This window comes from Dromiciops gliroides, chromosome 3 (genome assembly GCF_019393635.1).
Source record: "Dromiciops gliroides isolate mDroGli1 chromosome 3, mDroGli1.pri, whole genome shotgun sequence".
NCBI lineage: Eukaryota > Metazoa > Chordata > Mammalia > Microbiotheria > Microbiotheriidae > Dromiciops > Dromiciops gliroides.
The window spans coordinates 364,245,189-364,260,668 of NC_057863.1; positions in this window are offsets into that span (position 1 = coordinate 364,245,189).

The following is a 15,480-nucleotide window of genomic DNA, read 5'->3' on the forward strand; positions in this document are numbered from 1 at the left end:
GTCTTTGAGTATGGTTTCAGAGATGGAATATATATGAATTGCTTGAAGTTAGTCTAGTTAATTTCAAGAAGTATATCACAATATTGAGTCCTGCTTGATAAATTTTTGGACAAGTTATCAGCTTTCAAGGGGTTTGTTATCTGTCATCAGGGACAGGAAATATGCTACCAATTAAATCACAAATTCTTGAGTTACTGAAGAACTACAGTTAATAAAGCATATACATATTTAGATATATGACATAAGGTAGTGCATGCATAGACATGCCTAGTATATGGAAAAGGATTTGGAGTCAAAGGGTCTGGGTTCAAATTGAAGGCCTGTATGCTATCTGGATAACCCTAGACAAATCTTCCCCTTCCCTACCATGGGCATCCGTTTGCTGTGTAAAATCAGGGGACTAAGAGAAGGAGCATGGGGAAATATAGATCCCTCCCCTCAATAGAAAAACAGCAGAATATATTTGTGGAGTGTTATATAATCTGTCAGATGTTGATTTTGTTCAGTTCTTTTGCTTGCGTATAAGGGAAATTTTGTTGAGGGGCAGTAAACTGGACAATGGTTGCTATATAAAAACAAAATGCATTCAGAAAATTAAAGGAAAAAAAAACAAGTGTAGGTCATGTCTAAAAAATTAAGACTATTGGGATTGTTGATATTCAAGGACTCTTCAAGATCTAAATACCATGTACATGTATCGTTTCCAATGTTCATAAAATTCATTGACCACTTGTACTTAAAGAATGTTGGTTGCCCTGCATAAACACAAATTTTTCGTGTGTGTGTATGTGTGTGTGTGTGTGTGTGTGTGTGTGTGTGTGTGTCTGAGAAAGACTTATTAGCTTATTCTTAGGGCATTATATTTTCCCATCTGCTAGATATAAGTTTGGGCTCTTGTGTCTACAAACTAAGCTGAGATAGCTCTCATTCTTGGCTAATTTACTGGCATAAAACTCACCTTAAAATTCACTTGTTGTGTACAGAGACAGTAATATTGTTTGATGAAGAATTGTGAATGACAACTATTCTCAACAATACAATGATTCAAGACAATCCTAGAGGATTATTGATGAAGTATACTATCCACCTCCAAAGAAAGAACTGATATTGATGGAACCACAGACTGAAGCATGCTCTTTTTCACTTTCATTTTTTTATTCAAGTTTTTTTGTACAAAATGACAAATATGGTAATGTTTTATATAATCATACATGTATAGCCCATGTCTGAGTGCTTGCCACCTCAGGGAAGGGAAAAGGGAGTGAGGAAGAGAGGGATAAAAATTGGAACTCAAAACTATAAATAAAAATGTTTCACCTGGACCTACACAAATAGATAAATAAGCTGAGACCAGCAAAGGAACTTTCTTTTTTTCTCCCGGTGAAATGATGAACAGTGCCTGGCACATAGTAGGGACAGAAAAAATTATTTGCTGATTGATTGATTGCCAGGACCATCTTCCTTGGTTATAACTGAGAGTGATGACCCAGAAGAAAGAACAGCATTACAATGTGGAGAAAATAAAACAAAACAATAAGACATCACCAGGCATGGGTTCCATTGTAGAATAGATAAGATCACAAAATTCCCTAGAGCTCTCTCTCTCAGAGGCATGACTCTGTGATATTCTTCAGTTGTCAAGGGACAGAGTTAGGTTATTTTTAACCAGAACTGCAGGGAATCTTGCTGGTTTTTATAGTTGCTGTTGGACTACTGCTTTTAGAGTAGAGAGGTTTTTTCCCTTGTGGCATAGTTGTAGGTGTGGGATAGAATCACCCACTCACTCTCTTCTATAATAATAAGTTACTTCATGATTATACGATAAAATACTGAACAAAAATGACTATTCTTGCTTAAGCTCAGCTCTGATCTTGTCATTCTCCTGCTCAAGTAAATAACTTTAGTTACTACTCATTGCTTATAGAATGAGGTCCAAGTAATTAGGCTGTCATTCAAAACTTCATCCTCTTCCCCCAAACAGTTTAACTTCTAAGTAATTTTATATCTTAATAATACATTTAAAAATAATTAACAAATACCAAATAAAATGTGCATTTCATATACATGCATAGTCTTTATTAGTCATATTTGTCATTCTTTCTAACTTTCTTGAACATTTGCTTATATTGTTCTCTATTCCTTCTAACCCCCTTCCCCTATCCTCATCTCTGTTGTGTGAAATAATACCAATTAATGAAGGCCCAGGTCAGATGCCACCCCCTCCATGAAGGTTTTCCTGATTCCCTCAATCAGAATTGCTTTGTTTATTTGTGCTCTTCAGTGGTGTACTACTCCTACTCGTGGTTTTCTTGGTAGAGTTACTGGAGTAGTTTGCTATTTCCTTCTCCAACTTATTTTACAAATGAGGAACTGAGTCAGATAGGGTTAGATGACTTTCCAGGGTCACATAGCTAGTAAGTGTCTGAGGCTAGATTTGAACTCAAGAAGATGGGTCTTCCTGACTCTAGCCCTGCTACTCTATTCACTGTGTTTAAACCTAGCCTAAAACATTGTTCACATCCTGCTTTATTTTCTATAATAGTCTTATTTTACTGTATGCTTTATCTTCCCTACATTATAATTTAGTACCTAGGGCAGTCCCTTGTACAAAGAGAAAACTAAGTAAATGTTTGTTCAACTCCATTGAATTTATTAGAGTCTAATCCTGGTATAACATACAGAAAGGCACTTAATAAATGTACAGTTTTGACATTAGTATTATATTTTAGGAACATGGGAGTTTAATTTTCATTCAGTTTATCCATGATAGCTTTCAATAGGATAGAAGATAACAATCAACAAGCATTTTTTTTGCACCTACTAGGTGCCAAGTACTGTGTTAGGTATTGGAGGTACAAATGCACAATTAAGTTGAATTTCATTTTAACTGCAATTCTTAAGCAATCTAATTATATCACACTAAAGAACAAAGAGATGTGTGCATAAATGCCAAGTCATCATAAAAATCATTTGATATGCAAAGGTATTTATATTTAAGTTATATGTTGGGACCTTCAGCTAAAAAAAAAAAAGACCTATAAAACTGAGTCATGAGGAGCTAGAATGTTATCTTTTTGCCTTCATGGATACCCTAAAACTATGTAACAAACTTCACAGTAAGACAAATCAACTTATCACTCAGTTTTCTAGAAAGCTGCAGAACTTTCTGCTGGAAAACTTCCCCTGAACTACTTATGGTGCTTGTAGTTGGATTTCAAAGGGTTTTCCTCTGGGATGCCAACAAAGGGGGAAAAAAGTCAACAATGAGAAGACATATGTCAACAAAATAAGAAATTGGTCAAAGTGAGGCTCCCAGTGGAGGGATACCTGAACAAAGAAATTAATCCAAGGTTATAGGATCATAGATTTACAACTGCAAAGATAAAGATGAGTCCAACCCTCTCATTTGATAGATACAGTAAAGCCCAGAGAGTTTAAATTATTTACATAAGGTCTCATAAGCAAGTATAGTCACAATTTGAACCTGGGACCTCTGATTCCAAATGTACCTCTTACTCAAAATGTAGTCCTTCTCCTAAACCAAATTGCCCTGAGTATCAATAAACTCGAAATCAACATTGCTTAGGGAAAGAATTCCAATAATGCAGCTGGTATCTCTCCATAGATAATAGTACAATTTAAAGTCAATAGCATAACTGTGGCTATTATCAAATATGGATGGAAATAATGTAGAATAGGCCCCATCTAGATTCAATGACTTCTAGTAGAATTAGGGATGTGAGAAGTTTTTGCCCTATGTCTCATACTTCTGTCTCCAAACCCTGTCCTGTGTGTTACACATGATAGGCCTTCATAAAATTTTGTTGGTATTGCTGCTGACAATGATAGATTGATTTTCTGTACCTAAAGAAATATTTTAAGTATCATCAGAATTATTGGTTATGTCTCTTCTGTCAAATTTTAAAAGATAGGGATGTCACATTAAAATTTGACTGAGGAAAAACCTTCACCATGAATCCTTTATCTCTGATGAATCTGGACCATTGATGCAAAATATTAAGCCAATGAACAAGAAAATGGATTCCATGCAAGAGGTAGTTTCTTTTAGAGGTAGGAAATTTGCAGGACTAGGCTGAGGTTAAAATACAAAGTAACCGCAGAAGGAATAACACAAAGATTTGATTCTCTCCCAAGGGAAATTGTGAAGAATGGAAGATTCAAAGCTCATCTGAAAGCTAATGAGAGTTAACTATGAAATAAAAATATCAGAAATTTTGTTGTATATGTAATTTGTTGGCTGGTTGCCTATAAATAGCTGCTAGACTTCCAGGAGATTTTGGATATGTGCACACTGAAATAATTATTATGTTTGTTCTGTAAAGGATATAGGAATAATGATCCATAAATTATGTTTTTTTTTCCTGAACAGTCTTTCACATTTTTAAATTCAGTGATCAACCCCCAAATTCTCCTTTACCTTTACATTATAATTATTATAAGAGAAAAAAGTTTATACCAGCAGATACATGACTACATCTCTTTTGTCCTCTTTCTGCCCTTCCTCTTCCAAATGAGGAATGATCAAAATATTCAATTGAATTCAGCCTATGCACCCCATTCTCACTCATGTTCTCCAAATTTTCCCCCATATTTTTGCATGTTACGGTGATGGAGTTGTAAGATATCACATTATTCCAAATAATGCCTAATTACAAGTCTAAAATTGAAATTCCATATTTATAACAATATTAACTTTAAATAATTAAAAAAGGAGCATAATAACTACTAATTATTTTCTTACATAAAATCTTAATTTAGGAATTGTACAAATAATTCAGAAGCATTTTCAGTTTTATGTACAATAAACACCAGTAGGTGGTAGTAGCATTTCCTAAAAGCACTACAATATGATTTTATTATATCTTTCCACCCCTATGGCCCCCTCCAAAAAGGGTGGGGGGAGGAGGAGGAACCACTTTCTGGGCTACAAAAATTTCCTAAACTAATAAAAAAGTTCAGAAATGAGCTGTACTGAATTGTAATACCACTCTCTACTTTAAAACCTAACTAAAATATTTTAAATCAGTTCTATCAGATCTTTGAAGGTGGAGGGGAAAGTCCTTTTAAGGAATTTGGAAGACTTTAAATTGAGTTCCACTGCACCGACCACTACATTTTTCTTTGCTAACCAATGCTTATTGTAAAATCAGAAAAAAAAAATGAAGGAAAAGATAAAAGGTGGGATATGCATATCTGGCTAGTGGTTGATTTTAACCAGATTTTCCCCTTCCTCATGCCTCATTTGCATCGTGAATACCCTGAAAAAAGCCAGCCTTTTATGGGCTATCACTCTCTGTTTGTTGCTCCTACTTTGGTAATGCTATTCAAAGAGTCTGATTGTGTATTCAAATACAACATACATATTGCCATGTGTCTGAAATTTCCTGTTACTGTAAATGATAAAGATTCTTTCCCACTTAACTTACAATCCTACTATTGTGTTTACATATTTAAAAGGGCACCTCTGTGGGACATATATAAGTGAAGGAAGAGACTGAAAAATGAGGGGTAGCTTTTTCTGTTTGTTGGCAAGGAGTAGTGGAGAAAAAGATTTTGAGAGCGGGATAAGCATAATGAGTATTGGGGGAGAAATAATGAACATAGAGGTATTTCAGAAGGTTTTCTGGACTAAGCGGTTTCAGTTTTGACTTCAGTTAGATCTGGGGTTTAGGGCCTTCTGACAAAAGAGTATTTGCTTCTCCTCAATTTAATAAGACTATAGGGAATCTTCAAAAGTCACCTGCAGTTGCACTATGTCCATAGTGAGCAGATCAGTAGCTAAAGGTCATTTCAGAAAGGTATATCTACAGAATTACAAGGAATTTTTAAAATTTGACTTTAAAATTAGGAAAAGAAATAGTTTAGATTTATGAATAATAATTTAAATAAATTAATAATTATTATTTAGAATGATGACATGCATCTTTCTTTTTTCTTTTTTTTGTGGAGGGGTGGGTTGGGCAATAAGGGTTATGTGACTTGTCCAGGGTCATGCAGCTAGTAAGTGTCAAGTGTCTGAGGCTGAATTTGAACTCAGCTCCTCCTGAATCCAGGGCCAGTGCTTTATCCATGCACCACCTAGCTGCCCCCATAACTCACTTCTCTCCTTTCATTTTGAGGAAAAACATTTGATCTTACTGAAAAGCTGCATTACAATTTCACCTTGCCACTTATTAGCTATTTGGTAATAGGCAAGTACTTCTCCCAGAGTCTACCACACATGGATGTTGAAAAGAAAGTACTTATCACTTAAAGTGCTAGTCATTCAAGCCTGTTCAAAAGCATGGAGTTGAAGAATGAAATATCAGGTATGAGAAATACCAAGTGAATCAGTTTTGATTGAAACTTAGAATATGTGAAGGGAACTGTTATGGGCCCAGGGCACCCCAGAAATTCTCTGGGGCACAAAGAACTTTCTTCTCGAGAAACTAAACCACAGGACAGATAAACCTAGAGAGATAAGCTCAACCAGTTCAGACTGAGCTAGCTTCGCGACCCCCACCCTTCATTATAGTCTTCCTCATCCCTGGAGCAATTAGATTAGGTGTGGCTGCTTCCTTTGTTTCCTGAAGAGATGGCTTGGGAGATCTACAGCCACCCCTCACCCAACTCCTCCAGCCACCACCAGTGGGGGATGGTCCTCTTTCACTAAAGGACCTTTCTACAGTCATATGGTCACCCCCATCAGCCCTCTATAAAAGTACTTGCCAGTTACCTGCTCGAGGAGACTGGTATCTCAGAGCTACCTCTCTGCCATGCCTCTCTCCCCATGAGAAGTCCAAGGATTTCTTTCATGCTTTCCCTTCCCCTCCCTTCCCTTGCCCCTAAATAAACTACCATCTTATTCTAACTGCTTTTGTGTGCAAGAGGGTGTAATTCTTTAAAAAGGAATTCCTAAGGACCCCAACCCCTACCCCAAACCACATACCCCATTCTCCCCATGACAGAAACAGTGAAGATGAAGACTTAAGAGAAAGGCTCGAGTCAGACTAAAAAGACCTTTAAATGTCCAAGGAATTTGTATTTTATCTAAAATATGTTCAAGGAATTCCTGAAGTTTTTTGAACTGTGGGGATATGGACAAATGTGTGCTTTAGAAATTATTGCTGCCATATGAGGATAGATTGTTGAGGGAATGGATTAGCTTAGAGTCAGGAAGACTAATTAGGAGAATATTGTAACAATCCAGAAGAGAAGTTGTGAGGGCCTGAATTGGGACTGTTGGCATGTGAGTGGAGAAAAAAGAATATATATGATAGATGTTATAGATGATGATAATCGAGGCTAGGAAACTGATTGACTATTGGAGACGAGACAGAATCAAAGGTGACTCATGTTTCAAACCAAGGAGAGGGGGAAATGGTAGTGTCCTCAAGAGAAATGGGGAAATTAGGAAATGGAAAGTGTTGGAGAGGATGATAACTGTACATGTTGTGCTTGAGATGTCTCTTGGACATCCCTTGTAAGTAGATGGAAATATAGGACTAAATGTCAGAAGAAAGGTGGGGCTTGCATATAGACATTAGATCTAGAAGTCATCTCCACAGATGATAATTGAACCCATCAGAGCTAATAAGAAGTCCTATGTGCCTTGAAGTAGGCACATAGATAAGGAATAGAATTAAGAATGATGGTCTGAGGGAGCAGCTAGGTGGCTAAGTGAATAAAGCACCAGCCCTGGATTCAGGAAGACCTGAGTTCAAATCTTGCCTCAGACACTTGACACTTATTAGCTGCATGACCCTGGGCAAGTCACTTAACCCTCATTGTCCTGCAAAACAAAACAAAACAAAAAAAAGAATAATAGTCTGACATAGCAAAAGATACTGAGGACCAGACATTAACACAGGTAAGCAGAGAAAACAGAGAACAGTATCATGAAAACTCAGAGAAGAGTGAGTAGTCAATAATCTCAAATGTTACTATAGAGAGGCTAAAAAGAATGAAGACTAAGAAAAAGCTGTTGCATTTAGAAATTAAAAGATCACTGTTAACTTTGGTAATGACAGTTACAGTCGAATGATAAATCCTGATGCCAGGCTGCAAGGCACCGAAAAGGGAGTAAGAGAGAATGTGGAAGCAAAGAGCACAGATAGCTTTTTCTAGGAGGTTGGATGTGAAAGGAAAGAGAAGTATAGGATGATAGCTGGAGGGGATGGTAAGGGTTATGTCACTTTAAGAAATGGTCCTTGAATTATTGAGTGTTCCTGCTACTACAGTATGCTGACATCTCCTCATGAGTGTCTCACATAGAGCATGAATTCAAGTTGTCTATTTTCCTGTCTTCACTGTATTTGGGAATTCTGATTGCGCTGGAACCTGGCATTAAAAGATAGAGGACAGATGGCCAAAAAGTACAGAAAAAATCAGGAGGGTGCTGCAATTTTAGGGTTGACTGAATCTTAAAGATCATTTAGTTTCTCTGTTCCCCTGTATGAGCAGCCAGTGGCAATGTCCTTATGCATAATGCTTCCATCAGGACTTGGTGACTCAAGTGTCCTGGAACACGACCGACACATAAAAACTGTTGGTGCAGTGCTTCTGAGACTGAAAGTGAACCATCCTTGATAAGATTAAGCACCAAAAGGTTTGGAATTGTAATTCCAACAGCAAAAATATAAGCAACTTAAGCTTCTGAGCTTTATAGAGGTTCTTCAGGGTTTCTAGTTAACAGTGAGTCTAGAAATCCAATACATTTTGGTTTTTCAAATTTCTTCTTTTGGCGGGGGGGGGGGGAGAAGGAGAGAGGAGAAGAAAAAAATCTTGTTAATTGGAAAAAAGTTAAAATTGGAAAGAAAAAATACTCATTTTAAAATTTTATTTGAGTCTTCTTATACAAAATAACTAATACGGTACTGCTTTACATAATTGTACATGTATAACCTATATCTGATTACTTACCAACTTGAGGGGGGAGAGGAGGGAGGAAAGGGGGAGTAGAATTTGGAACTCAAAACTTTAAATAAAAATATTTATAAAAATAAAATAGAATAGTCATTCAATGATTCATTCAGCCAGGTATTTATGCTACCACCACCATTTAGAAATATCTATTATATGAAAAGTATTTATGAACTTGAATTGTTCAAAATATTTTGGACATCACTAAGTAGATTTCATGCTATGAAGATTAATCCTCAATATTTGATCATTTTGAATAAGATGAAAAATATGTATCAACTATATAGAAAGTCTTCCTTCCATGTATGAGTTGGACTAGATGACTTCTGAAGTACTTTCCAATTATGAAAATCAGCAACTATAAAACAAATGACAAGAACCAAAAAAACACCACATATTTACTAGGAATTAGGTATTATTTTTCATGTGTAACATAGAAGAGGAGTTGTGCCTTTACTAGGGCATGAGCAGGGAGCAAACATGGTGACGCTGCTCTTTTACCCAGCACCACATGTATGATATGGTTCTTATCATAATGATCTTTCCTTCCTGAGTTCCTCTTTCTCTTCCACTAGGTCCTCAATGCCACCTGCTCTAGGGAATTAATGAGGGTTAAAGGGTATCATAAGTTGTGTAGTCATTGTGCAAGCTGGCCCATTTCTTCCATAGCAAGACTGTAAAGAGGTAGGAAGGAAGAGTATGGATGGAGTCTTGGAACTGGGTTCAACTCAGAGACTCCCATAGAAGACACCACCACCTTGGAATGTTGTCAAGGAGGGAAGATCCTATGGTTTGCCCAAACTTTAGGTGAGCTTTTGTCTTATCACACTGACCCTCTTTATTTTATCTTTTATAGGGTGATGCTTGACTATTAAGCTTGACTATCACTGGATCTCCATCCCTCCCCATACTAGATGAATCTCAAGAAAGTATAGGACCAGGGGGCAGCTAGGTGGCACAGTAGATAAAGCACCGGCCCTGGATTCAGGAGGACCTGAGTTCAAATCCGGCCTCAGACACTTGACACTTACTAGCTGTATGACCCTGTGCAAGTCACTTAACCCCCATTGCCCTGCAAAAAAACAAAAAACAACAACAACAAAAGAAAGCATAGGACCAGACAAGTGAGTACAAACATTGCTCAACTTAGAGGACTCCAGATAGCCAGAGGCAGATAATGACTCATTGATTCATAGAGGGAGGAACCATAGTATCCCTGGATACTAGTTTAAGAGATACTAGGCCTTAATACAACTCATTTTACAGATGAGGAAAACTGAGACCCAGAAAAGATCTGTGATTTGTTCAAGATTATACAGTGGTAGCAATAAATGGTAGGAATAAGTTACTAAGTGATAGTGTTGGGATTCAAACCTGAGGTTTCTGACTCTAAACCCAGCACTTGTTTTCTATTACCCCAATTTGTTTTTCTCCAACCTTCCCATATTTAAGATGAAGGCACTAAAGGTCAGAATGGGGAAATAACTTGTATAAGGTTAAATAGTTGCCAAATGGCACTGTTATCATAAAGCTTATGGTACACTTATACCAAATTTGAGCCTCCTCTCAAGAATCATTCTAGAACTAATATGATCATTGTTCCTTCAGGATTGTCTATATTAGAGTTGACCCAGCACAAAGAATTGAGCCATTCTTCTTCAGCTACAAAGATCATGGTGCCATCCTCCAATAGGAGGTAGCCTCCTTCTTGTTTTATGCCTCCTTAAATTTAGTTTAATGATTGTTCCTAGAGCAGGTAAACTCTAAATACTTTTGATGTTTCTTCACAATGTATTGCATTGTTAAGACTTCTTTAAAGGGAATGGAGGAGTAGCCTTACATACATATATAGTCAATCCTCAACTTTGGTAGGGGTTATATTCCTAGAAAACGGCATGAAAATAAAAAATGTGAATATTCATATAATGAATCTAATAGGGGCTTAGGTTCCCTCCTCCACCAAAAATTAATCTTTTGTAGCCTACAAGGATTGCAGACATTCCAGCACAACTAAGACCTTCATTTTCTCACTAAGCTTCATGACTGAATTTGCACTCTTGGCCTTAGATCCCAAAGGACTTTCACTATTTTGGGGGGCACAATTCCAATACAAAATTTGAATTTTGTAGGCAAACAATGAAAATATATGACAATGCATGGGGAGCTCTTTATAACAGTAGGGTGAACAAGACCAGTAAAGCACTTCATGGCAGACCAGATATTCCACAAATTTGCTCACATTGTGCCACTTTTTTTCCCCTCTACTGCACATAGCCAGGAAAGTACCTGGTTGCCAATGTGAAAGTGAAAATGAGGTTATTAATAAAATCACTGGAACGCTTGAAATTGTGAAAGTTAAGCAGGAGAATGTTGTGGATGGACTATACATTTATGTACATACACACTGGATTATGAGGTCTGTGAAGACAATAGCTTTTTTGCATAACTATTTTCATTTGAATCAGATTCTGTCTTCTACAAGTAAGATAGAACAGTCTTTGATAATAGAACTATGATAGAGGAGAAAAAATCTACATTAAGTGTCTACTCCTTTAGAAACACAACCAAAGTTCATTGTCCTTCTAGTATACTCTGCTCCGTGTCCAAAGTCTACAAGCCTGGGGGACGGGTCCTGGAAATATTAGGCTATATTGCTCCATTTCTGTTGCATCCCTCTGAGGGATGGTCCCACTCAGATTCCTAAAGTGGCCAAAAAATCACTCTCCCTACTAAAGTGAAGGAAGCCATGACTGGCAACATCGTGCTGGAAACAGAAGTTGAGGTGGAAATATATAAGTACTAATGATATACCACTATTCATTCCACAATATTCCTGGGGACATGGGGACATGGCCAGGTAGTCAGAGAATCTTTGACCTGGAAAGGACCTCAGAGGTCACTTAGTCAAATGCTCTCATGTGGAAAAGGGAAGAGCCTCAGGCCCAGAATTTGAATCCAGGTCATCCAATGCCAGAGCTCATTAAATATAGAGTTAAATGAATTTGTGTTTGAATCTTGGTTCTTAAACTATGAATTTTTTTTTTTTTTGGTGAGGCAATTGGGGTTAAGTGACTTGCCCAGGGTCATACAGCTAGTAAGTGTCAAGTCTTTGAGGCTGATTTGAACTCAGGTCCTCCTTACTCCTGGGCCAGTGCTTTATCCACTGTGCCACCTAGCTGCCCCAAACTAAGAATTTCTTAAGAACAGTGACTGTTTTTACCTTTGTATCCCCAGCACCAGTACAGTGCTTGGCTTATGGTAGGTACTTGATAAATGCTAGATGACTGAATGAATATCTCTTCTGTTTCTTCCTGTGTGTCCCTAAGCAAATTGCTCGATCCAATAGAAGTTAACAAATTTACCATATTCTCAAGGCATTGTGTTAGGCTTTGAAGATACAAATACCCTAAATGAATGAATATATAAATAGATGAACAAGCACATATATAAACAAGCAAACAAATAAACAAATAAAGCAGTGAATGAACAAATAAATTAATAAGTGAATAAAAAATAAAAATAAACAGTTCCTTTCAAGGAGTTTTTATTTTATTGGGAGGATATGTGTAAACAAAAAAGGATATATGTGTATATTGTATGTATATACATATATACACACACACATATATATGTTAGTTTAATCATTTATTATATGTGACAATATATACAGATATGATCATTTGAGGGAAAAGAGAACAATAATAGCAATTTCAGGTTGACAAAATGCTCTCACATGATCTTTACAATGACCCTGTTATGTAAATAATTTTTTTATCCCCATTTTATATTAGGACACTGAAACTGAGGGGTACAACCACTGGTCTAAGGTCACATAGCTACTAAACGTCTGAAGGAAGATTCAAATTCAAACCTTCCTGATTCCAAGTATATTGCACTAGCCACTGTGCCACTCAGCTGCCTCATTATAGGAGCTAGGGGGAAAAAGGAAAGGCTTCCAGTAGGAGATGAAGTGGCATGTGACCTGAGAATAAGGAGCCTGAGAGTCTGAGAAAAGAAGGGATGGAATTCCAGATATGTGGCACAGCTTGTACAAAGGTTATAGATCTGAGTTTCTTGATTTGTAATATGACTAGGAAGGAGAGTGTTAGACAAAGATGATATTTAATGTCCTTTGAAATTCTAAATGTATGATTTTCCTTGTGGCTAATGCTGCCCCTCAGACATCACACAGTGCTTTATTTCAACTTGAAAGGGTTTTTTTTTTTTTTGTAATATTTTAAATCCTAGTTATGTGATTTTTTTTTCTTTTGCATCTGTCCCCTTTTCCATTCATATGGCCACCACACTGGTTCTGGCCCTCACTCTTACCTAGATTATTGTAAGAACTACATAGTTGTTCTCCCTAATTCTAGTCTCTCCCCTTGCTGAAGAAATCATATTTCCAAGTCCTAGCTGTGCCCATGTCACTCACCTTTTCAAGAATGTTCTGTAGTGCCCTATTTCCCCTAGAACAAAATAAAAACTTCTCTGCTTGGTATTTAAAGCCTTTTACAATCTGGTTCTAAACAATTTTTCAGTTTTATTTCATATTACTACCCTTGATTCTATGTTCTATCCAAAACATCCTTCCCTTTGCCCAGTAATTCTATCTTTCATGTGTGTCCTTTAAAAGGCTATCACCTAACCACTCCTGTTTGGAATGCATTCCCCCTCTTCCCTTTAGTCTCTTGGAATCATATTCTTCAGAGAACCATCACTGGCTATTGTAAACCTTTCCTGATTCTACCAGTAAATGGTGTTCCTTCTCAAATTATCCTGAGTGGCAGCAGCATTGTGAAATAGATGGCTTTGTATACAAGTCTCAACTATGACCTATATTTGCTGTTTGACCTTGGGAAATCACTTAACCTCTCTGTGTTCTAGGTAATTTTCTAAAACTATAACTTATGGAAAAGGTACTGACCTGCAGTGGTAGGAAAAGAAAATTGTTGGCATAAGATTTTCCTATGCTAATGAAATCAGAGGTCTAGTTTTATCCCTTTTTGTTATATCTCCCAGTTGACTATAAGTCCATTGAAGGCAGGATTTTTTTTCCATTTTTTCAGAGTTCTTAATAAATGCTTGTGGAAATAAATTTAATTATCTTTCATCTAGGCTCTAAGAGGACTGGGATGATTTCTTATCTAAACTTTTCATCTTCCCCCCCATATCCTGGAATAATAATTGTTGTTATTTTAAGATGGAACCATTATGAAGGTTTTGAACCTTAACAGATACCATATTAGTAGGAATTGGGTGAGAATTAAGTGAAAGAAATATTGAAGGAGTAACCTGGCTCAAGTAGCCAGCAAGGATGAAAGAAGGACATGTGGAAAAGTAGATATAAACAAAAGAGAAATGTTATCTGTCACAGAATCATAAATTACTAGGGATAATATGAAAAATATCTTAGAGGTCATTGAATCCAACTGATTTTGCAAAGGAGGGAAATGAGGCCTCATGAGGTTAAGACGAAAGTCATGCTGACATTTAGTGGCAATGAGACCATTGCTCAGGCCTCCTGACTCAGTCCTGTCCCCTTTAACTTAATCATACTATTCCTGAACACCCAAAGCCCTTATTTGTAAGCCCTTTAAGAAGCTTTGTATTGAGTTTAATTGAAATTTTTGGAGACTCCTAAACTTCTGGCTTGCTCTTCCCTCTTTCATTTTATTTCTGAAGAAGTGGATTGGGTGCCTCAAAGCCAGCCCTAGGTGCCTCCGTCCTGGGCTAAATGACTCAGACCATGCCTCCAGAGTTATGCCTCAACTCTTATGAGCAGAAATTGGTGTTCCCAAAGGAAGTGGAGGAAGGCTGGGGGTGGAATCATGAGATTTTGAATAGTCCTTGTACAGGAAACAATAAAGTCATAGAATTGGGCGTATGTGCAGTGAATTGCGTGGGTGAAGGAGAGAAAGAGTCTCTTTCTTTTGCTGGTCAAGGACCAAACTTAAAGCTGCTGTTAACATACCAACTAAGTCATGGGGAGTTTGGAGCCTGGGGGTGTTTCAGAAGTTTTGCCTGCTTTTCATTTTCTGTGTTGCTAACACTTCATTCCCTGGTGGCCTAGTTCGCACCCTGAACTGCCTCAGTTTCCTTGGCTGGGTAAAAGAACTATTCTAAAGTTGTGGGGAAATGATTGGTTAATTCCCTTAATACTCCTGAAGATGTCTTCATACTATATCAATCCCTTGTCTGTCTCTTCCATTTTTCTTTTAAAGTGCTTTACTGGGGGTTTCATGAACTATTAAAAAAACTATTTTGATAACTATATTTAAGTATAATTGGCTTCCTTTGTAATCCTATGTCTTTTTCAAAAAATCTTTTTTTAATTAGCTAAGGAGATTCTCCAAAGTAGAGGTTCTTATGGTGTGTGTATGTAGTATGGGGGGTGTGGGGGGTAGTGTGTGTGTTGTGCGTGTGTGTGTGTGTGTGTGTGTGTGTGTGTGTGTGTGTGTGACCCCTGACAGTCTGGTGAAGTCTCTTGACCCCTTCTCAGGATGTTTTAAATGCATAAAATAGAAGGCATATGATTACAAAGGAAATCAGTTAAATTGA